The following is a 24,770-nucleotide window of genomic DNA, read 5'->3' on the forward strand; positions in this document are numbered from 1 at the left end:
CTTTCCAACATTCCAAGGCACCAAAACTCTCTCTGCAAAAGTCTTACACTTATCATCTTACTCCCAGAGCAAAAGAAGTTGGATACCACTTTGGGTACCCTGCTGTGTACAAAATATGCGTAGAATAAACCATCCGCTCTGTCATCAAAGCATACTTTTCTTTCCTTAATGCTTCATAAACACTACACGTTAAAGCTCCGAGTATCTTTTTCACAGCGGAAAGCTCTCCACAGGCCACCGTTATGTGATACAAGACTTCAAGCCAAGGACTACAACTGTGCTTTCTTTTGCTGTCACTCTCCTTTCTCCAAGCGCTCCCTGGCTTTGATGAAAGAAAGCAGAAGCCTTGGAACGGAGAAAATCAGTGTGGATGTCTTCTGTTTACAGAAAATAACCGACTGGAAAAGTCATTTTAGAAGGAATGTGTTTGGAAATTCGAAGGTAGAAGCCCAAATTTTACCCTCACCCAGCTGCCCACACACACTGAGACCTGACATAATCATAAGACAGACCACTGCAGGACTTAATATGCAAGACACCAGAGCCAAAAAGCCACGGCATCTAATCTGAGCCGTGCTGCTCTACAGGAAGAGCGTTTGCCTGACTCTGAGTGTGGGTGTGTGGGGGTTTTGTCTACTGGACAGGTCACTGGCTAGAAGGGAAAGGCAGAGAAGAAAAATTAGCATCCACAGGCGAAAACGGCGCTTCGGTTTCCACGTATACTCTCGCAGCCCGTGTGACACCTCCCTCTGCAGGGTCCTCTGGGTGCACGCAGACGGGGAAGGTTTACAGCTGGATGTCTGCAGCGAAATGAGCCCGGGGAAAGCTTCTCCGAGGACAGCCAGAGGCATTTCCACAATAATAAATAATCCAGTTTTCGGGAGAGGAAGAGCCTCCACTTTCTTTAAGAAGTTGTGCTTGTGTGGAGCTCTGCAGGAAGCCCCAAGTAACCTTTCTAGCATCATAAAAGGAGCTAGAGAGGGGTTTATTGCAAACAATGAGGACTTCTGCTTCTCAACATCATTCTCCACTGATGGGAGGGGAGGTGATTATCCAGAATCCATCTTTACAATAGGAGTATATACAAAAGACGATAATTTTCTGTGACCTTTCTGACCAGTAGAATTACAACAGTGCGCTTTGGGGCAGGGGCTAAATGTAATCCAAAGACATATATATATATTTTTTAACCATGAGAATACAGTTGGGGTGGGAATCACAGAGTAAAGCCCCATTCGTACAGGATTAGTATCCACAGGGGACTTCATGTGATTTAGAAATTACCCCTCACGTCTGTGCTTCGTGCAGCACATTTGCACGGGAAAAAACAAAGTCTGCATTTTACTCAGATTTACTGACATCTGTGTTTGCTAGCCACAGACTCTAATCTGATATGAACAGGCTGCCACATAATAGCTTTTAAACATGCTGAATGCTGCCTTGCACGTCCGCCTGCATAGTGCCACACGCCCTCCTCCTGCTATCCAAACTTTAATTTCATGGAGCAGTCACACCAGATTATGATCACCGGTGGCTTTCACAGCCAAAAGACGTTGCTAGAGGTAAGTAACGCTATGCAAATACTGCAAAACTTAATAATTAATATAAGCATTTTTTAAAATATCTGGCACATTACATGGCAGCGATTTAAATCAAACTGTTTTAATTGTGCAGACGTGAACACGGTAGTCACATTTTGAAGGAGGTGGTCTGTGGCCCGTTCCAAATAAAAACTGATGGTTAGAAAGTGATTTGATTTTGATTTATGCTGCAAGTCTGAGCTAAACGTGGCATACAGACACACTCAAAAAAGTGATTCTTCACCCAAAAGTAGCAGCTGGAGCTTTTCTATGTAAAGTTACGCAACTGTATGGTTTTCCTCCAGGTCCTACGTGTAATTAATGACTCTAAATTAGCTTTAGGTATAAGGCACTTAAGTCCGGCTGTATAATACACTGTGTGTGTATTAATGTTAGTCCACTTCTGGGCATTTGATTTGCTCTGACTTGCAGTCCACGTCTTTTTCGCGTGCGAGTTTTGTCTTCTCTTACCTTCAGTTCATCCCATCCTCATTCACTTGATAAGCACTGATAAGAGGAGTCACAGAGACTCTGCTAAGTCGAATCCCTTTGGAGCGCCTTCATGATTTAATAAAAAACGTCGATACTTCGTGCCAGTGTATCGATTATTCTGCTCTAAGAGGATGTGATGCGACATTGCCGTGTTTCTTTTGTCTCACCCCTGAAATACTGTGTTTACCAAATGTGCTATGAAGCCATCTCAATAAAGTGGAAAACAGCAATATGCTTGCAATGCCTCCCTTTGCTGGCATAATAGCATCAGAGTAATGTGGACATAGTTAAGGGAAACTGATGACCTCCTAGTCTTCCCAATCAGTGCAAATGAGATTTGCATGCACACACACATACACACATTAATATACAGAAACACACATATGCAGCATTATTATGATAAATACAGAGATGCATGCAGACACTCCTGCAGGCTGTGTGAAAACAGAAAAAAGACCCCCAAAAAAAAAAAAAGCTCCATGAAATCCAAACACACTACTGAGCATCTTGTGACTTGACCGGAGGGCCATTTGCTTGGTGGAGGGGGGTGAGATAGATGGGGGAGGGGAGAAGAAGGATGGGGGACTGATGTCAAGGGTTAAGAATTCAAGATTAAAAAGGGGAAAAGAAAAAGAAGCAAAACAAAAGGACGGGGTAGAAAAAAGAAAACGATGTAGAAAAACCACAGCTACTAGAAGAAATAAAGAAGGGGGAGGAGTAAAATAACCGAGACAAAAATACATGGCGGCAGAAAGACCGCATAGGCAAGCAGTAGTTCACTGTGACACACACACACCCATCCCCAGAGACGGTAGATGAAATACAACTCCTCGACAGGATGCAGTGCAACAAGGGACCCTGCCCCTGACTGAGACAATGCAATTAAATGCACGCACACATGCACAGAAACGCCTGCAGGTGCTGCAGGATCTGCTTACTCAAATCCATCACAGCAACTGAAGAAACCGTCAAGTTTCAGTTCAGGAAAGTGTGTGTGGGTGTGTGTGTGTGTGTGTGTGTGTGTGTGTGCAGTCCAGGCCTTGCACAGTCTAATTCACTGATCGCTGCACACGCCCGCATGAGCCTAAGCAATGGTGCGTCCCCATGAAAACAGGTGCTTGCGATCAAGACACATAAGAGTGTTGCCATGGCGACGCTGGCCATCCTAAGGGTTAATGGTTTTAGTCTGAGAAATTGATCTATCCTCCCTAAATGGGGAAATTGAAACTGCATAATTTAGCAAGGCTGCCTCATTTTCTCTCTCTCATATTACAAATTTGCGTGCGTGCGTGTGTGTTTGTTATAGATTCATCCACAAGATGACGACCCTCCTTCTTACAAGTAACTATATCTGCTGGCGGTAGCATTTACAATCATTTCCCACCAGGGACATGTAAGTGAAATATGAAGCATGTAAACGTTTTGTAATGATCCAAAGAGATTAAAGGAAATGTACAAAGGAGCAAAACCAACCTATCTTTCATTGTCTAAGTCCACAGGATTACATTTACACATATATCTTATTTTTTAACTTTCTTATACAGAATCTTTAGAAAAAAAGGGGGCTTATTTTAACAGTTCAATGCCAACTCCCTTCTTCCTGAATCCCAAACAGCTGCAGGGCTACAGAAACAGCAACATGTGTCTTAAGCTTTCACCAGAAATGACACATCTTCTCTCTCCCTAAGCTTTTCCCTGACCTGTCCTGACCTCGCGGAGCCACTGCAGTCCACAGAGGCTCTGGGCATATGTGCGAGGATTGTGTAAACATGTGCGCGCGTCTGTAAAATCTGCCTCCACTTAATGTCACACTACCCCATGGGAAAAGCCACATTTCCTGCCTTCCTGTGCCAGTTTTCCGTGGTGACCCCAAAGTCTTTTTAGAGGCCCAGGGAGATTTCTTTCAAACGCACTCGGAAACGCAGCTGAACCAGAAGCTGCCGGGCTCTAATTGGATGGGCAATAAGCATTGATTTGATTGCCTGGCTGGATAACCTCTGGCATTCTGGGAGCTAACAAAACATGTTTTCTTTGTGGTAAAGGGAAGATCTCAGGTTCACAAACTGTATCCTGAGCAAAATTCACACATTTTTGCCATCAGAGGTAGACTATCCTCCCCTTTTTCTTACTTTATCTGCTCCTTTATCTTCTTCCTCTCCTTTTCTTGCCAAAGCCCCAGGCAGCTGCTCTGCATGTAAATCATTAGGACTCGAGTCCGTGAGCGTTTGTTCAATTAACCTCAACAATGTGTGTCTGTGTGCAGCACGGAAAACACAAACTATTAAAAGAATATTCACTCACAAATACTGCAAGCATCTCAATTTCACTTCTGCTTCATTTCCTCTCTTTCCTTCCCTTCTTTCCTCCTCATGGTGAACAGCTTTCTCGACCTCGCTCAGTTGCCTCCTCCTACATGCGATTAATCTTTAGCTTTCCACTGTTTTTCTCACATGCACACACACTCCCTCCACTGAAAAGCAGAAGTGTACTCTTACTGTCAAAAATATCACCTATCGGTAACATATACTGTAACTGTCTGCTGCCCTAAACTCCCCTCTGAATGTGACAAAGGCGTGCTTGTGGTTTTTTTGCTTCTCTGCAGGAAAAAGCAAACTGAAATTTCAAGAAGCAAGCTGCAATCTGCACCACAAGCCTCCACGCGCGCCTCGACAAAGCAACTTTTATTATCCCCGCTCGGGCATTAAAGACGTCTGCCGTTGTTTCAAATTGATTAGCTCGGTGTCGGCGGTGCTGCGCGCCTAATAATAAGATGCTGAAGCACAAAAACAACTTTAGTAATTGTGCAGCCGACCAGTTTACAGCAATTAAACAAACCAGCCGGGCGTGTCATCCAAATATGTAAATGGAGGCATGCTGCCTTTAATGAAAAAAAAAGAAGAGATGGATTGTTGTAACGATTTCAGGGATTGTCACTCACATCGTAAGTGACCTTCTTGGCAAACACTGTGGGGGGATTGAACTGTTGAACTCTGGGAATTTGAGGAGGGACAGCCTGGACGTGGGCTGTAAAGTGTGCCTGTTTTTGTGTGTGCAAACATGCGCCGTGGCTTGTTTTGACTCCTGCTCCCGGCCCAGAAATTAGGAAATCAGATTTATTCAACTCCGAACGACCGCATGCATAAAATTTCTCCATCACTGTCATCCCCAGATGAAGATTATCACCGGGGGCGAGCGAGGAGTAGATATGACCGCATCATTATTCAGTGGCATTGGCCCTTTATGTGTTGAATAGCTGCCAAGATAAAGGGATTATCAGGGTGGATGGAATAGGATGAAGGGTGCTGTGTATGTGTGTGTGTGTGTGTGTGTGTGGTGGGAAATCCACTGAGGTAATTCATTCTAAAAGCTGCTAATGATATGCAACAGATGCCTGTTCTCGCTCCGGCGAACGCGCGCACACACAAGCCCATGCACATTTATCACACTGAGGTGACACATGGACAACCCAGACGCACACTTTCACTGTCAAAGCTGCGAGCAGCCACAGATGTAATTCTTTCTTCTTCAAAGCCTTGAAACCACTCCCCGAAGCTGCCACTGCTTCTGCTCTGAAAATTGCCACATGCCACTTCATTTATCTCCCCCTGTGACACCAACCCTTTTGGACAAAAGACACGGGCCAAAAAAAGGAAAAGGCAAAGGGATTAACGGAGGTGTGCGCCTGCGACTGAAATGGAAATGTGATCCATCTTTACGAGGCTCGGACAACAGCAGGGGCGGGTTTATTAGATGACCCAGACGGTGCTATTGGTGGTGGTGGTGGGGTGGGTCTGAGCCTCTCTAAAGGCTTCTATTACACATTGGGGCTTAAGTAGAAAGTCTGCTTTGCTAATTGGTGTACGTGCGCGCTTTGAAAGGAGTACTGGGAGGCGTGCTGTCGTGGCCTCTGACCTTTAATAGCAACACATTTTTCAGACATACTTTAACAGGCTGGTAATTTTCACACAAATGCACGTACGAGCCTTATCCAACCCTTTCCGGCTCTGCTGGTTTTACCCCCTCTTCAACATCCTATGTTTTGTCTTTTTCCCCCTCGAGTTTCCTGCTATTTATATCCCTGCTCTTGTCCTCTCTTAGTCCCATTTGTCAACCCCGGCTTTTAACAATCAGCAGTTAAACCTTTTCGGCTGCACCTTCAGAAGGCTCGTCCCTCTTTGGAGCTCGCCATCGCATATTCAACACGTCTTCTAGCTGGACCATAAAGATATGGTAAAATATGGAAGCCTGCAGGAACTCAAAGGGCACATCTACAATCGGGAGCAGCCGGCAGGTGGGGAGTGGGGCGGTGGGGGTGGAAACACATGGCAACCCCCATAAGAGCCAAGCAGGGGGGTAGGATGCTGCAAGACGTGGCAACCTTCAGACGGCTATCTTCAGATTTCTGGTTAAATTCAAGCAGCACACGCCTGAGCAACACTCGAAGATTGCAACAGCACAGATGCAGCTCTGCCTTCACCGTTCTCACAATTCCATTTGATTTCTCATTTCACAGACCAGAGGTTATTCCATTTTTCATAGCGGTGAGCGGAGAGAGGGCTTCCAAACAGAGAGTAGGAATAAAAATCAAAAGCAGATATGGAGAGAATATGCACAAAATTATTGTTTTTGTTAACAAAGTCTATATTTTTTGACTTTTTCGGAAATATGCTTATTCACTTGTGACTCTTGTGTCTTTATGGTAAACATAAAGTCCTTACACTTTCAACCTGACACTGCCGGAGGCTTCTTCCTGTTAAAAGGAAGTTCTTCCTTCCCATTTTTGCCAAAGTGCTTACTTTACAATATTAAGCACCTTGAGACAACTGTTGTTGTGAAATCTGTTCGTAATTCAGTGAAAAGACTGAGACACAACTACCTGCTGAGCGCATAACATGATGCCGCTTGTCTACGAACCGGTTGAGGAGGTGATGGTGACAGGGTGTTTGTAGGCCCTGTGAAGCTCTTTAATGCACTACTCACAATGTAAAGCAAATGTAACTTCATAAAATATGCACCGTGTAATCAAAACAGGAACCTTTGTTGAGACTTTGAGGTTTTAAAACACTTTTACTTACCAATATTTCTAACCGAGGTAGTTGTATCAGCAGGCTGCCTGCAGCCTCCAGCAGAGACTTAATTATGCTCTGAATGTAACAGGCACAACTGAAGCCAAAAACGGCATAATCCTACTGCTGAACCCTGTGTCGTCAACACACTATTGCTCAGCTACATGAACTAGAGGGCCAAAGCGTGTATAATAAATATGTAACATGGTAGAATATTTATTTACAAAGCAGCAGTGGCTGCCACAGCCCTTCTCAAATCAGTTAATGGGGGCGGCTCTGTGTGTCCCCAGGGAGGGCTGAAAACCAAATGAACCAGCTGAATGTGCATCAGAGCAGTAAACAGGATGCCGGCTGGTGGCAGAAAATCTGCTGTCAGTCACACACACACACACACACACACACACACACACACACACACACACACACACACACACACACACACACACACACACACACACACACACACACACACACACACACACACACACACACACACACACACAAAGCCACACTCGGGAATTTAGACTCAAAAAATACACCGAAAATGGTCACGCACACGGAGTCATTGGAATAGAGATGAACCAATTAGCAAGTGGCAGACATCAGTGTGACAGAACGAGGTGGAGGCAGAGAGGAGTGAGTGATGAGAAAGAATATATTAGAGCGCGCTCGGTGTGCGGGCAGCCGGCCGAGAGGAAAATGCAAGTGAGGCACCTTCACACTCTGACACTTTCAAGGAAGCTGAGGTGGCCAGTGGCAAATCCACCCTGACGCAGTGGGTGGATAATGTGGCAAGATGTGATGTGAGCAGAGAGCAGGACACACACAGAGGTGACACTCACTGATATTATTCACAGACGCGTACGGACTGAGAAAGGTGAAACGTGGAGGAAAAGCCTGTTTTATACCATCAGAACTGCTTAGTGGAGGGTCCCTAGCTTACAAAACTACACCTCCCACACCTTTCTTACTTTGCCTCAGGGCGGTGCTTCATATAGGAAGAAAGAGCCTGCAGACTTTAAATCAAATCAGGCCGTATAGACTGTACCTTAACTCGAAATCAGCACCATCTGTTTAGGGAGGCCAACAAATTTTGATGATAATTATCATGGAGAAAAAAATATTAAATGTATGTTTTTAGCACAGTGATGCAGACACCTTCTTGCCTCATAGGAAGAAGGTGTCTTCAGGTCCTGTGAGGCCGGTTTCTCTATGCTTGTGTGGGTTGTCTCCAGGTACTCTAGCAGTCCAAAGAGATGCACGGGTCAGGTTAATTGTCTGCTGAGTGTCAGCATGAATGGTTGTCTGTCCTTCTGTGTTAGCCCTGTGATGGACTGATGACCTGTCCAGGGTCTGCCCTGCCTTTAGTCCTATGACAGCTAGGAACGTTTCCATCCACCTGCAACTTGACTTGAATATGAAGATGGATGGATATTTTTATATCAAATGAAGCGCTTATTGTTTATCTAGTCAGCTGTGATAGTTTTCTGCCACATGTGCTCAGAATAATCTAAGAAACAAAGCCAAAGGTGGTGCATATTGGACACCATTTGGAAACCAATATATGAGTGATATATCAACCAAGACCGACCAACCAGCTTTACACAAATAATGGGTTTTTCTGTGGGGGAAGTTACACATTACATATTTTATTTATGTAGTGGTGTATCCAGGTTCCTCCTGGTATGTGGAACGGCAAATGACTTGACTAGTTCTTTCTTTTAGAGGACCTGTGGATGTTTTATCACTAAACTGATGTTGATTTTTGTTCACCACGTAGTATTCCCTAATTGATGGATGATTGAATGCTACCTGGTGTAAACGTTCGTAAACTTGTGTGTGGGTGATTATATGAAAATTGTTTTGTATCTGATGAAGGTCAGCTGGTCTGAAGCTTTGTGACTCAATAAAATAGTGGTAAGTGTGCAGAAGTTAAAGTTCTAAGACTTGTGCAAACTCCTCTGCGCGCACAGACGTCAGAATGCACGCTCCTCTCGAGTGGCCCTTAAAATCAAGAGCCCTTACAATACAGCGTTTGTAAAAGACCTCTCAACGCTCCTGACCGCCAACTCATATTAGACCATTAGCAGTGCCCTGGAGACTTAACACACTGCACAACAGAACCACTCTACATCGCCCTGACCCCACCAGTGCTGCTGATGGAGATTTTATTTCTTGTTGACATCACCCGGGGTGAAACGCGTAATACATACGACACGGTATGGTGCTAAAGCTTTATGACTTCCTGAGTGTCTAGCAGTTATTGTAGGCCAGACTATCAGGATAGACAGGATGCTTAGTGTAGCTCTGAAGGTTTTCCCAAAGGAGGAAGTCAATTAAAGAAAAGCCAACACGATCTCCTTAAAGAGAAGCTGAGTGAACGAAAGCATCTCTTGGATTTCTTTATCTCCCGCAGACTTTAAAAACAAAAGACCCGAAATACCATGAAAATGCAATTCAAAAGAGAGCATGCAATCTGAAGATTAAGAGGGAGATAGAAAAGGCACCCAGTCTGCCGTAAGCTGACGCAGCAAGGAGCACAAAATCATCTCTTGAGGAGGAATTAACAGCGTGAACAAGGCCACAGACGAGATTGCAGATAAGCTGCTTTGGGTACAAAAATGACATTTGCAATCCCCTGACTTCCTACAACAAATTTGTTGTGCAACACTTTCCTAGAAGCCTCCATCAGTAGACCAAGCGTGGAAGGATGACAAATCGAGAACTTTAATTCCAAAGTGCATGTAGGAAATGTCATTTTTAAATAAACCCCTATGCTACAAATAAACACCACATTCCCAGAGTTCAGTCAAAGTTAAAGAGTCCATCGGGATGTGCGCTCGGTTGTGTGTAAGCAGGGCTTCACTTTCCAAATGTTTTCCAGAGAGACCTCTGAGAATATCACGGAAGCAAATGCCTTCCCAGGCGCTCCAGCACAGGATCCAAAGAAACAGAGAGAGGGATTCCCGTGAGGAATGCCTGGAATGTAAACAGGCCACCCACGCAAAACGAAATCACACATCCTTTTCTCTGCATCAGAGGCCGTGAGATGACGGCCTCAGCTGGAAAAAGATGCCCCAGAGAACAGTGCAATTTGTCCTTCTGGTTTACCCCTTTCATCCGCACACATCCCTCCAAAAAAGAAAAAAAAATCCCATGAGAGGCTCCAGGAATGCAAATGCATGCTGGGAAATGTGTCGACCTTCATCCTTTCATTGCAGCAAACATCCTCTGTGCAAAGTGTTGCAGAGTTATGGTCAAAATGCTAAAACTTAGAAGAAGCGTTCTCGTAATCTCGCCTACACACAAACTATATACACACGCGATGTACTCTGAGGCAGCTGTAATTAGAGTGCAGTGGTCAGCCGTCAAAATTTGAAGCTTTCTTTATGAACGCTGCCTGGTTTTAACACCTTCTCAGCCATATGACACCGCTGCTGTTATTAGTCCTATGGCCCACATAACCACCTGCTCCAGAAATGACTTTCTGGGTCGCCGGGGGATTACTGTACGGCTAATGCTGCAGCACACCAGCAGTCCTGGGGGCCACAAATGGGTCAAATACTGCTTGCTTCATTTCAAAAGCATCATAAACAATAAAACATGCAACAGGGACACTCAGAGCGCCTTCCTTTGAGACCTGAAATCCACAAGGGGGCTCTGTGCAATTAATTAGTAGGAGCAAATGTAGGCAAGCGAAAGTAAACAGTGGCTAATTTCCTGTGTTTTGACTTCTCGTGGCCTTGCTCGGTGGCTATTCCTCCTGTTTAGCCGAGCGGCGTTAGCCACCACCCCGCCCCCCCCGTGCATGTGGCCGTGACAGTTATTGTTCTGCTGCAAGGCCGCTAACAAACAGCCGGCTGGAGCCCGTGTTGTTGTGGCTAAATGAGCCACAACTGCCTTTAAAAAAACCCACAACAACCCGGCAAGCGTTTGAAGTCCCCCGCCTGTGAAAGGGTGGATTCCTTATTGTTTAAAACTGGAGATTCCTTCTTTAGCAAGGAGGGAAACCATGTTTTCATTTCAGCTTTCATGTCCTTTTTATAGAGTGTTTTGTCTGCTATGAAAGTGCTGACACATTTGTTTTTAAAAAGAAAAAAAACCTCAGGGGTGAGGAACAAGGAACAACATCTGAGGAAATACAAAAGGCGGAGACGATCGCATGAAGGCAGAGAAAGTAAAACCTATTTTTAACTTTAAACAGTTCATCTGGAGTGGAAAAACATGGCAGACTTACAGTGTGTAATGTTTAAGGTTTACTTAAAAGCTCCCTTATCACTGGTTCCTATTTAGCACTAATTAAAAGGAGACTGGAGAGGTAAGCAACACGATAAAACAACACACTTCCTATGGTAATAAAGGCCTTTACTGCATGGTCATCGAGTACCATTAAATTATCCAGGCTGCATTAGTAAAAGCGTCCAGCTGAGAGGCTTTTCATGTCAAGATCTCTTAAGGTAAAAGAAGTTAGAACAGATGTCTGGAGTTATTCCAAAAGGCCACCAGCTGATCTTCAAAGATAGCTGCAGGAAATGAAAGCGATACAGAGCAAAGAAGTAGAAGAAGCTGCTGAGCACCTCAATCTATAACGCTCGAAGGAAAGTGTGGACTTTAAAGCTGCAAGAAAAACACTGGATGCCTTACACACGAACACAAACTCGTGATTCCCCTCACAGGGAGTGATGACTGAATAACTGATCGACACATCGAGCTGTTGGCCCACATGATGGTTTGGTAATGAGCTCCGTGGCCCGATTCGGAGATTTGTTGACTGGAGCGTGACACCGTTTCTGAGGGAATGTGGATTTTATTAAATTTTAAAGTTTGAAGTCAAAGCAAAGACGAGGAAGTCCTCGAGCGGAAACTGATGTGTGACATATGTTACAACCTGGACTCGAACACGCAAGAAAATAAGATTCATTAAACCAGCGACCCACGAAGAGGCGCCGCTGGAAATGCAACTGCACTCACTAGCCCATGAGCCACACGTCTTACTGTTGACTGTCATTAAACTTTTACGGGTTTTTCCCATTTTAATCTTTTTAAAATTATTCCTTATGATCTATTTGGTATTATCTTAATGTGGTTATTATATCTTTCTATTTTTTAACTGTAAAACTCGTGCTTTCTGTTCTGTATGTTTTTATATTGTTACTCCATCTACATCGACTCTTTTTTAAATGTGCTGTTCGAATAAACGTGACTACCATTAAATACTGAATATGCTATCTGCAAGTGTTATTCTCAGCTTTAATGGCTAAACATCTGTCAGCGTCTAGCCTTACACAAACTAAATTATTGAACTGAACTGGAAAAACAATGCATTAATAGGTAATGAAAATAATGCAATTAGTTACAGTCCTTTAAACAACAGAAAAAATCCACGGTGGACATTAAGAATAAATGCAAAACAAAAAAAGTGCAGCTTGTACTTCAGAACATTAATGTTTTCAATATACTGATATACTCGTTCTTTATATTTTGAGAGAAATATGAGAAATAGGTGGAGTGATTTATTGAAACGTGCAAACATACAGAGTTTGTACAATTTTAACAAGCTTTATAGTCAATATTTGGTATGAAAACCCTGATTTTCCAACACAGTCTGAACTCTCTTTGGCTTCCTGAAGGACTTTTAAAGATCTTCTTTTGATGTTGGCTGACTTTTGTTTCATTTTCTGTCAAATTATCCCGGCTGCTTCAATAACCTCGAGGTCTGGGCTCTGGGGAGGCCAATCCATGACTGATAGTGTTCCACTGTGCATTTTTTCTACCTAGGTATGCTTCTAATGCACTGGCAGTGTGTTTGGGATCATTGTCATGCTGAAAAATTAAGCTGTTGCCAATCAGACACTGTTGCAGCCCCAAACCATATCAGCCTCCACCATGTTTTACAGTTTCAGACCTCTTCCGTGCACACAGATGGTGATCTTCAGTCCAGTTGTTGTGTAATTTGGAATACCGGTTTTCCTTCTTTAAGAATTGCTTTTTGACAGCCACCCTTCCACTGTGACTATTTCTAATGAGGCTTAGGTGAACAGTAGACGGATCAACTAAATGTCCAGATCTCACAGGAATTTCAGATACTGTTGATCTGCCTAGATAGTTCTTTTAAAGCCTGCCACTTCTTCTTTTGTCCTCTACTTCTCCAGTTTTTAAGGACACACTGTGCCGAGAATTCAGAATATCACTCTGAAAATCACCATGTTGGTGCAAAGAATTCTCTTTTCTATCTGTCAAACTGTGTATCTTTGACATTTTCATAGATTCAACTAAAGGAATAGGAACATGTGTGTTTCGTGACAGGCTGCTAATAACAAGGTGACTAAAGATACCATTTAAAATTGGTTCTTTGGTAAATTGTCTGTTATGTGTAGACACTACACCAGCTCATACTTTGAGGCAGGTGCCTTTGCTATTCATAGGTCAGAAGACTTTTGCATAGTATTGCGTGTTATGTGAAAAAATCTTCATCAGTTAAACATAGTATGACACATTTAAGTCTCCCAAGATTACACATATGTGTGAACGTGCACGCTGCATAACAAACAACCAGGGATGAAGAATAGCTTGTTAACATCCCATCTTATGTTCAGAGGTCGAAAAAAAAAAAACTCTCCCCGGGTCTTATTATCGCCTGGCACGCTGCCTTGCACCAAAGCAGCGTGTCCCAATAACAGGCTATAAAAATGACAATGCGCATCGACGGCCTCAGAGACGCTCGGGGAGACTCTCCAGAGGATATAAAGCAACCTTGAAGTGTGACGCTGTGGCGCATGAGAGATGACACATCCACAAGCGCGTACATGCTCCCGCAGACGCAATACATATTGATAATCCCAGACGACTGGCTGGCTTTGTACGTCAGCGGCGTGTGTCTGGGGCGTGTGTGTTTATGTCTAAGTGCGGGGTTGGCCACATGACAAATCTGCAAAGAGCAGAATGTATGAACGTCGTGAGAGTTACAGGTCACTGCCGATCGCTAGAAGAGCATTAGCATAATCCTATGATAAGTCATGAGTAACTACATAGTAATTATGTAATTATTAGAGGGTTTAAACCTATGTTTAGCCACAATATGACGTGCATTCAATTATCTGTCATGTGCAAGCACAGGCAGCTTGGTCAGTATCTGGGAGGCTTACCTAAGTAAACAACTCTCTATGCAGGGTTTATCTCCAGGACAAAACATTAAATGCTGCTAACATTTGGTGTAATCAAAAAAAGGCTTTCATAGAGCAACACTCATGTTGTGTAGTAAAGGCTTTTGTGTTGTTTGTGTCTGTCGCCAGGTAGACTGTGACTAAAGAGGCACCAGCTGCTTTGGATGCCGCAGGAACGCGTCACTGACTGCAACTGAGCAATGAAGTTTCGCTGGCTCTCTAAATCACAGATCCACACACAATATAGAAGCAAAGTTATGTGTGTACGTGTGGGGTGTGTGTGTGTGTGTGTGTGTCGGTCATCCTGCTCATTTGTTGTAATTCTCCCATAATCCTTTACTCTGCAAAATGACACAGCTGCCAGACATATCCTCTTTGCTGGCGCCTCAAACCTCCACTTCTTTCCTCTCTCTCCCACTCTCTTTATATGACACACACACACACACACACACACACACACACACACACACACACACACACACACACACACACACACACACACACACACACACACACACACTGTGACACACACGTATTTAACAACCATCAACCATGCACAGAGATTATCTTGACGATTACATGATCAGCATCATGTTAACTCGTGCACTTTACAGTAAAAGCATGACACAACTATTTCTGTGATTCGCAGCGCACAAAGACGTGCCTCCGTCACCATGACAACCCGATTCCTGGAAACAAACAGGATCTCCATTCTTGATGCATTTATGATTCCTCATCTGCTAATTGTTAAAAGAAAAAGCATCGCGGCACCAGTTGGGGCAGGAGGAGGATGATGAAACAGCGCGCTGGCTTCCTGTTTGTGAGGACAGAACACACCATGTTTACACAGCGAGCGCACAAAACTGCTTCCTAATCCCCCACATGGCTCGGTGCTGGACTCGGTTGGTGGAGTGGGTTTTTGAGAAGCACCTGCTGGGGACTTATCAGCTCAGTTTAGAGGAGTTTTAAAAAAAAAAATCTCACCTGATTTTGAAATCGGGTTGCATCGCGCTCAAAAGGAGAGAGTTCACAGATTTCTCTACTCTTAAATCTCAAATGGGCACGTGCTACAAGATTTTGAAATAATGGTGCAACACACACATTGAGAAATCTTTAAGATGATCCTGGCAGAGGGAGCAAAGCAGCATCTTATGTGCGGATGAAAAAGAAAACTGCGGTGCAACAGCTTGCAGCTTAGCAATGAGCAAAAAAGCAGAAGGTTGAAGCTAAATGAAAGGTGCTAGAGAAATGCGGTCAGCCTATTCTAACTTAGTCTATTCAGAAGGGAGAATTTAGCTTCTGTATTACATATATCTCTAGCAGCATTGCTAAGTAGTAGTAGTTAACGATATGAGCCTCAGGGGCTAGAATGGCAACAGCTGTACTTCCATCTCAGCTGACTAACGCACCGGTAGGCCCTGCGGTAGTTTCAGATCTCATTCTCATTGTAGGCTCTCCATCTCGATCTCAGTGGCCGCTTTGAAAGTGTTGATGTAATAATAATCACAATCAGCTGAATTTTAATTTCTTGTGACACCCTGATGAGTATAGGAGCAGTTTGGGAGGTTTTAGACTTGCGCAGAAATGGATAATCAGAGCCAAAAAAACACAAAACAAATAAAAAGAAACCTAAAGAAAATGTAACTACCAAAGGTCCTGGACCCGATTTATCCCACTGAAAGTTCTGGTGGCTAAACTGACCCTAAAATCTTAAGAGCCAACCACAAGAAAGCTTCTTAGTTTGTATGACGCAAGCAGAAAAGCGCTCCGATCGCTGCTTTTCACCTGGCAAAATTAATTTACAGGCTCTCTGATATAAGACAAAAGGGAAGATATCAAACAAAAAGAGCAGACCAAAGATGTGGAGCACCCCACATGCCGCGCTGGCACTTTGGTGATGCCAGTCTGTCCGTTCATTCCCTAGCAACCCTGTAACCCGGGGCGACAGGGCCTCAGCAACAAACAGACAGACCAGAACTCCGCTTGCTTGTTGCCAAGAGGCTGATAATGCAGATCTTTTCAGATCTACACACAAACACACATAATAGGAACACAAAGACACGAACTCACACCTCCAGCATATACATCCAATATTGCTATCATACTTCATCTGCTCGCACTTGTATGCAGTCATACACAGTGTAAAGCAGGAATAGAGACATTATACATAAGCGATATGCTGCTTAGCAGCAAAGTACGTTTTTCCTGGCTTAATACATCCACAATATTAATGATGATGGCATTTGTTAAGTTGAATTGATAGAGACAGAGACATGCTCATATCACGCATTCTGGTTTGAATTATTAAAGCTGTCAAACTCTGCACATCCACACATAAAAAAACTTAAAAAAAACAAACACTTTTTGCAGGAAAGAGTTTTATGTCTCCGTCTCTGAGCATTTACACAGATTCTTTGTCTGCACCGTGTGGGAGGGGTGGAGTTAGGGAGGTGGAGGGGTTACCGAGAAGTCTGCTAATTGGCAGGGCTCGCCATTCTTCAAATGACTGAGAAACTGAAACAGTTAATATCCTACCTCAAGAGAGAAATGGATGAGCCTCGTCATTCATCACCTGTAAAACAAAAACAGAGAGTTGAGAGTCAACACACACGTCTGCCGGTAACGTAATAAGGACACATAACCCCAGAATATGCAGAGAGCTCAGGAAAAGAACAAGCACACTGTGTGATTCAAGCAGGGATTCAACATCCACTCGAATGGCCTCCTCGCAAATTCTTGTTGATCGAATCTGAGCATGCTCGGTTGACAATGTCAAGTTAGGGAAGCACGAGCGGGATAACCCTGATATAAAGGATAATGTGCTATATGCTCCCTTCCAGCCCTTAGTGGATGCAACATAACAGGAGCAGGGGGGAGAAAGTGCTGAAAAAGCTCCCGTGTGAGGCGGCAGCGCAGACATCAGAGCAAATGGGATGTGAAGTTTCTGGAACAGCGTCTGTATTGTTGGGGGGGACGCAGCAGGGGGGCAAAGCTCATGCAGCTTCTGTTTACTGACAGAATATAGGAAAGCACAGCGCTCACCTGCACCTATTAACTGATATTGCGTCGCAAGCGCCCGTATCCAGGACAACTACAGAGCTTACGGATATTCTGCCATTAAGTCTGAAAGAACTGTGTGTGTAACAAGTATTGCAGAGTCATTAGTAGTGTTCCTTTCACTGTTACAGCCTGTTTAATGAGAGGCCACGACCACGCTGTCTGAGTGATTAGTTACTGTGGCGGCTGACGGCCAGCACTTGTCTTTGTATGCTCAAAATATTTGGAGGGAAAAAGGAGGTCTAACTGTGCGCCACGTACCTTCAATCATTCCAATACCAGTTTCTAGTCTACTTCCAGCCCCCTTTATGTCGTCTAAAATGCTATAAAAACAAAAGATTTACAGGAATTCAAAATCAAAGAGAAACCTACACCCATAGGCACGGAGCCAGAAATATGTGTTCAGAAGCCAAACCCTGCTAGCTTTGTTATTTTATGAGGTATTGTGTAGATGACAAGAGTCTAAAAATAACCTTCATAACGTGGCTGAAAAAAGCTAATGTCCCAGCTTCATTTGTTGCTCTGAGTCAGGCTTTTAAATTCCCAGTTAATGACCTGTTTATGAGCTCCGTGCCACGAGTTTTTCATTCTCTCTCTGCCTCATATATCGTGTACATGTACATACCCATACATATACATACATATATATATAGCATATTTATAACGATGTGTTTAGGATCAATGATGGAAAGTGACTAATTATAGTGTGAATCGCCCTGTCCTGCGTCTCTCCAGCTGAAGGAGCCACCGCAGCTTGCTCTTTATCGAAACCGACACAGCTGCTTAAAAAAACAAAACAGGCCATGTCACATTCTTTCTTACTGGTACTGACAGGCTAGGAGGAAACAAATCTCTGAACATTTATTTAAATCTGACAAACAATGCAGAAGCTGAACACAATGGCATGAAGGGAATGAAGGGAGGATGTAAATAAAACAGCTGTAGAGGCAGATTAGTAAGCAGCTTATTTTAGTGACCTTTGCGGTCAAACGGCAACACGATACTCTCTGTAACTTTTAGAGATGATGATGTGGAGAGAGGTGAATTAAAGTATTAATGCCTAGTGATCGATTAGCAAACATCTGATAACCACCGGTTTCTTGGGAAAATTTATATTCCCCAACCAGTTGGTGAGTGGTTGTTGGAGGTTGATGGCAGCTGCTGTGAAATGTATTGCTTAAGTCCAAATCACACAGGTCTAGAGAGAAGTCAATGACATCCTGGCAACCACTGGTTGCTAGGGGAAAATGAATCTTCCCCAACCAGTTTGAAAGTGATTAATGAAGGTTACTGTCAGTTACGGTAAAGAGGTATCTGGTGCTGCACTGAAAGCCTCCCTGTGATTGCATTGGTTGCACGCAGACTGCTGCAGTCACTTATTGTTTGCATGCAAGATGCAAACACGCTTAAAACTAGCTAAGTGGCAGCAGAACTTGAAGTTTTGAACGCAAATTGGAAACATTAAATGTTCATCTTCAAAGTAAAAGCTGTGTCTTGTGTAACATTGTTGTAGTTACTGAGTTTTTGCTGACAAGTCTCCATCTTACACACAAATTAAGGGGAACTGCAGCACTGTGGGGGTAGCAAATCATAAGGAGATTTTTTGGGTGCAGCACCTTCTTTGTGATCAGTTTCACCCAGTGATAGCCAGCAACCTCCAGCAACCACTCTCCAACTGGTTGGGGAATACAAATTTTCCTTAGCAACCACAGGTTCACAAGAGGTTGCCAATGGTTCTCTAAGCCTGTGTGACTGAAATCTAAAGTAAAATCCTGAATAAATAAGCGGAGAAACACAACAAATGCAGAAGCATCCAAATCCATAAATTGTAATATCTTCCATAAAAAATAAAATGCTTTTACTCATTTCACTAATTTGTGCTTTCCTTGTGTCCTCTGCCCTTATTATGCTCTGTTAAAGGATGTCTAAATTGCTAAAATGCATCTGGAGTACAGAATACAGCAAGCCTGTATTACTACACAGAGTTTTTACCTTCAGCTCATAAAAGAGGCGTGGCGCACAGCTGGAACATACGAACTGATGGGAGGACTATAACAAAGGGCTATAACAAAGCAATGTACGATGTCGCTGTGTCAAACTACACAACTACAAAACAAGTCTGTCTCATCATCTGCCTCGACTCTTCTATCCACAGGTTTCTGTCTTGCTCTTGTGTCTCTCGTGAGTCAAGGAAAGGAATTGGGAAAGTGCAATTTGGGAAATGAGAAAAGGTTCAGATGGCAGGAGAAAAAGGTCAGAGCGAGTTCAATGCGGGGGCACAAATGGAGAGTTTCAGTCACCAGAGCTTTCCAGATGGTTTCAATAGGAGTAAAGATTGGTCTCAGAAAGACATCGTGGTCAGCGGCACACAGTAAATGACCGTGATTCTTGTGCACTATTACAGGTCGGTGTCAGATGTGATCACACTGTCAGCAGGAACAACAACAACTTCAACAACTAGACAAAGTGGGTCATTTTTATTGCACATTACAAAGATGAATGCACATTTGAGAGCTCAGTAGGGGAAACACCATAAATACTCATATGGAAAAAAGGTGATATGATCAGATAAGTTGTACTTTATGGTATTCACAACAAATGGATGAATGGAACTGTGGTGTACACCCAAAGATTAGGACAGGCCTGAATGCTTGACCTTTACATCTGGTGGCTTTGATACCCCGTAGGGGCATTTAGCTGGTTTGTTTCATATCACTACAAACTATTCAAAGCTGTGCTGAGTGCTCACCTTTAAACTCAGTGAAACTACTTGTTGGACTGGTCTCTTCCAGAATAACAATGATAGACGGTCATCTTCACCAGATATCAACCCCACTGAACCTGAGGGAGGTTTTGAATCCAAGGTGTTAGACAGCACTTTAGCACCTTATGAGGAAATATTCTTTGAAAGAATGGTATTTTATCCCTCCAGTAGGATTACAGAAACTTGCAGAACCAATGAAAAGACACAAGCCAACTACACATCTCAAAAGTAAGGTAAGGTTGATGGGATAACTAAAAGGATAGGATAGGATAAACCAAAGGATGTAACGTTGTACAAAAAGGAATATCCATCACATAAAGTTTAAGGGACCTGTCTCTGACCCAGAGTCGGCACTCTGCCCTTTTTCAGCAGAAAAGGAGTTTAAGTATCTCAAAGTGAAGAGAAGTGACAGATAGACTGGTGTCGTATGTGTACCAGCGCTGTGCTACTCTGGTGTGGGGAAGAGAGAGCTGAGTGTAAAAACGAAGCTGATAAATTACCCGTCGACCGGTCGAACTCTGCATAGTGACCAAATAATAATGAGATGGTAGATACAAGTAGTGAAAATGAGCTTCTTCTGCAGGGTAGCTGGGCTCACCCTTAACAACAGATTGAGAAGTTTGATCAAGCCAAAGTGAGTAGACCAGCAGCACCTTCACACTATAAGGAGCCAATTGATATGGTTCAGGCATCTACCTAAAACTAGAAGGCCTCAGAGCAGACCCAGAACACACTGGAGACACTAAAACTCTTAGGGATGCTGTGGTATTCCTGGATTTCTTTGCCTGGACTGCTGCCCTGACGACCTGGATGGATGGACATGGATGGATTGATGGATGGATGGATGGATGGACGAATGGATGGATGGACGGATGGATGGATGGACAAATGGATGGATGGATGGATGGACGATGGACTGATCAAAAGTTGAGGTTCAACCAGGTTATGAACAGTTCTGGTACTTGCTTTGTTCTGTCTACCAGTTTTTCACCACCAGCTCCTCTGTACACTGACTAAATCTCTACAAGCTATAAAAGGTTGGGGCCTCACTTCAGGATTAGGAAAATTTTTCAGAAGGACCACGTCAGACTGAAAAAATTTTCATCAGTGTGCTAGAAATTTCTAAGATCTGTTATGTCTAGCAAATCTGTCTCGTTTGGCCCATCTGAGAGTTGCCACTGGCTCTTATCCCCAGCTATGTCCTTCCATTTCTAAATTCCTCTGGATCAGCGAACACTCTTGAATTCATTTCTGAATGAGTCATACGCAAACCTCCACCTAAAGTGCACCCTTTAATAAATTTCCACTGTTATCCCTCATGATCCCACAGGGAGTCTTCATGTTTGAATTCCCCCCTTTGTTTAAGAGTGGTCGTAGGTTTTGTTTTTTTCTTGCAGAAACGGTGTCCCCTGGAGAATTATTGTTCTGTTTTAGAAATTACTTCTCATTCCACAGCTTCATCCTGCACTCTATCAACTTGAAAGAAGACTGTGGAAAGCACTTTCCTTTACGTCTCTACCCTGGTTTCATCTTTTTCTCCTCTTTGCCGTCCTCTCCGCGCCCATTTTCCTCTTTCCTCTTCAGTACTTGCTACTCTTTTTATCTTCACCCCTCCTGTCTAATCCTCCCTTTTCTTAAACTTTCCTCTCCTCCCATCATTTCCTCTCTTTTCTTCTCCTCTCCTCAGTCCCTCAGTATCTGTATAGCTAAAGGGCCTGGCTCAAGTTCAAAACCTTTTTCATGTTGCTCTTTAGCGCAGCTCAGCAGAGCACCCTGCTGTGGTGGGTCTCCTTGCTTTTTTTTCAAGCTCACATCCCACATCCATTCCTCTCTTTACCTCTCACTGGCACTCAGATCACTTCCCTTACCAGGAGCTAGAAGGTACACCGCTTTCATCTTCCCCTCCTTCTTTTTCTTGCTCTTGTCAAAACTTCTACTTCCACTGTCTGAAGAAAAGGTGCTGCTTCTGCAACGCAACCCAAGCGTTTAAGCTTTGCTGGCATTTTTTTTACTCCCTACTCCCTAGGCCAAGCATGCTGTCTTTGCAATTTCACTGATCTATAGAAGAAAAAAAAACATTGCACAAGTAAATGATCAGCAAAACGTCAACTCAGGTGTTGCACATGACCACTGATTTTGGTTTTATCCTCAGCTTCATTTCTCCGTGTAACTTGTGCTTGAAATACACAGTTTGCTTAAAGGTTTTCAAGATAACATCGATTTGGGTCGAGGTTACCTTAGAACTATTAACAACTGAAGGACTAATTATTTAAATTATTGAAAACATTTCTAGTGCAAACAGCTGATTCACACTACCAAAATAACACCTCAAAATCGCACGTTTCCTATTCTTCTATAAAATCCTAACAATATTTAACCCAATCACAAAAATTCTTCCAATAAAATTACTTTGAAAAAATACAAACATTTAATTTTTTAATAAAAACTAGCGTTGTGATGATGGATGACGATGTCAGGGATAGATGGCCAAATTGATGGGCGAAAGCTCTCCCATGGAGGCTATTTTTAGCTATTTTTCTTACTGATGCATTCATATAATATCATTACTATGAGGTTCATCATGAGTTGAATTTCTGTCTGCAACTGCTTGCATAGATATGTTTCATGTTGCACCGATCATCATCATCATTATCAAAAATCAAATAAAAGAAAATGGGACGATGAAGAACAGGAATTACAGTCAGAAAAAAGTCAGAAAATGTTGTGACTTAATGCTGTTTTAGCTGTTTGCCTAATAAAGTCTAACGTGAGCGGGAGCAATCACAGCTGCTCAGAAAATGTTGTGACTTAATGCTGTTTTAGTACAGGTCATGTGTTTACAGCTGCTCAGAACGTAGTACAGGTCATGTGTTTATACACCACTTTGCATTTAATCATTAGTTTTTATTGATCTCTGGCTCTCTTCCACAGTGTCCTTTGTCCTGTTTTCCTTCCCTCACTCCCAACTGGGCATGGCAGATGGTTGCTAACTAAGTCTGTTTCTAGCAGAGGTTTCTTCCTGTTAAAAGCAAGTTTTTCCTTCCCACTGTCGCCAAGTCCTTGCTCATAGGGGGTCCTCAGATTGTTGGGGTTATCTTTGTATTATTGTAATGTCGTTACTGTGCAATATAAAGCACATTTGAGGTGATTAAGCAGTACACAAACAAAACTTGAATTACAGTAAATTACTAATCAGAAAGTTGTTGGTTCAATCCCTGGTTGCACCAGTCTGCATGAAAGATACAAAATCCAATACACTTATGAGAGAATGAATGGGTGTTAATATTAGATAGAAAGGGCTTAAGAGTAGAAGTAAAGTGCTTGCATGTGAATAAGCGAATGAAGTGTATTGTATAAATTGCTTTGACTGCTCAAGTTGAGTAGAAAAGCGCTTTATAAGAACCACAGAGCTGAGTTATGAAATGCCCCCTTTGGAATATAAACCAGGATTAAGTGATGGTAATAGAATCAGTAGCAGGAAAGAACTCAGACTTGTGATGGCACTAACATCTGAGGCAATAGCCACATTTTGTAATAATAATAAAAAAAACATATCAAAAGTTACTTTTTCTTAACAAGTACCATAGAATTAAACTACTAACCAAGTGGACCTGCTGAATCCTGTAACTTCTCCTCAGAGAATCTAAGACAAACATCAGGGACCAACTGTCCAGGAACTGAAAGGCCCCTCAGTTTACTGCGACAATCAGCTCTTTGTGCCTCCACTTGGCTCCAACATCTTTCCTCCAGTTCTATTTACTCATTCATTCAGCACTAATTCTCTGTCTGTGTCACTCTGTCTCTCTGCATCTTTCTCTTCTTTCTTCTTTCCTTTACGTCTTATCATTGCCATTGTCTCATCCTGGACACAGAAGCATATTTGCCAGGAGCCAGCGGAGGCAAACAGGGAGCCTATTCAAAGAGCTCAGCACGGACACAGAACGAGAAGGGGAGGAGGAGGAGGAGGAGGATGGAGTGGAAAAAGCAGAAGGAGACAGAGAGTAAATTCCCTGGATGTCTTGATATCAATAAGCAATTTCTTCAAGAGAAAACATTGGAGGGAAAAATAACTAATGGCTTTAATTGCATCCTTTTCAGACCTTCCTACAATTCTCATGTTGCACACTGTTGCACTCAATCCAAACCACACAAACAATATTTGCCTTGCTCGTTATCATCGCCCCACACACCCCATGCTCTCTGATGACATAATGCCCTGAAGTCCATTAACAAATACAGTCCCTGATGACAGACAGTCATTTGCAATCAGGCTGAAAGAGAAAAATGCATAGCTGCTCATATCCTCTGTAGGAAGATGATAGCCTCAAACAATTACACACTCTGAGCCAAGACAGAAGTCAGAACTGATCACTTCCTTTATTGCTTATTGCTACTGCTTGGGCGGTGAGCGAAATGCAGTGATCAAACAGACATTGTCTCACAAATATTGGCTGTTTCACTGTTGAAGGAAAGATCAATAGGATTACAAGACGTGCCCTCTAATCGCTGTTGTTTTAGGCTCGTCGTTTGATTCCTGATCTGATGTATTTTACATGCCACAAAATTTCTGTCATGGACATAAACGGCCAAAGTTAGCAGCAGTTTCAATATTCAGCCTGTTTGTAAATGAAGCATTTTCACACGTGCA

General features: G+C 43.1%; 1 protein-coding gene across 2 annotated transcripts in view; it reads right to left on the minus strand.

Annotated features, from left to right (window-relative positions):
• The window catches only part of pag1 (phosphoprotein membrane anchor with glycosphingolipid microdomains 1), a 59,865-nt gene that overhangs the window by 24,861 nt on the left and 10,234 nt on the right, over positions 1–24,770 (minus strand). Inside the window, exon 2 of one of the 2 annotated variants that reach the window (XM_031742320.2) lies at positions 16,837–16,873. The gene's annotated coding sequence lies outside the window, so the exon portion shown is untranslated. Of the gene's footprint in view, positions 1–4,373; positions 4,500–16,836; positions 16,874–24,770 lie in introns of those variants that run through there. The other variant, XM_039605685.1, reaches the window with a different exon arrangement.

Source organism: Oreochromis aureus, linkage group 22 (assembly GCF_013358895.1).
Source record: "Oreochromis aureus strain Israel breed Guangdong linkage group 22, ZZ_aureus, whole genome shotgun sequence".
NCBI classification, from domain to species: domain Eukaryota; kingdom Metazoa; phylum Chordata; class Actinopteri; order Cichliformes; family Cichlidae; genus Oreochromis; species Oreochromis aureus.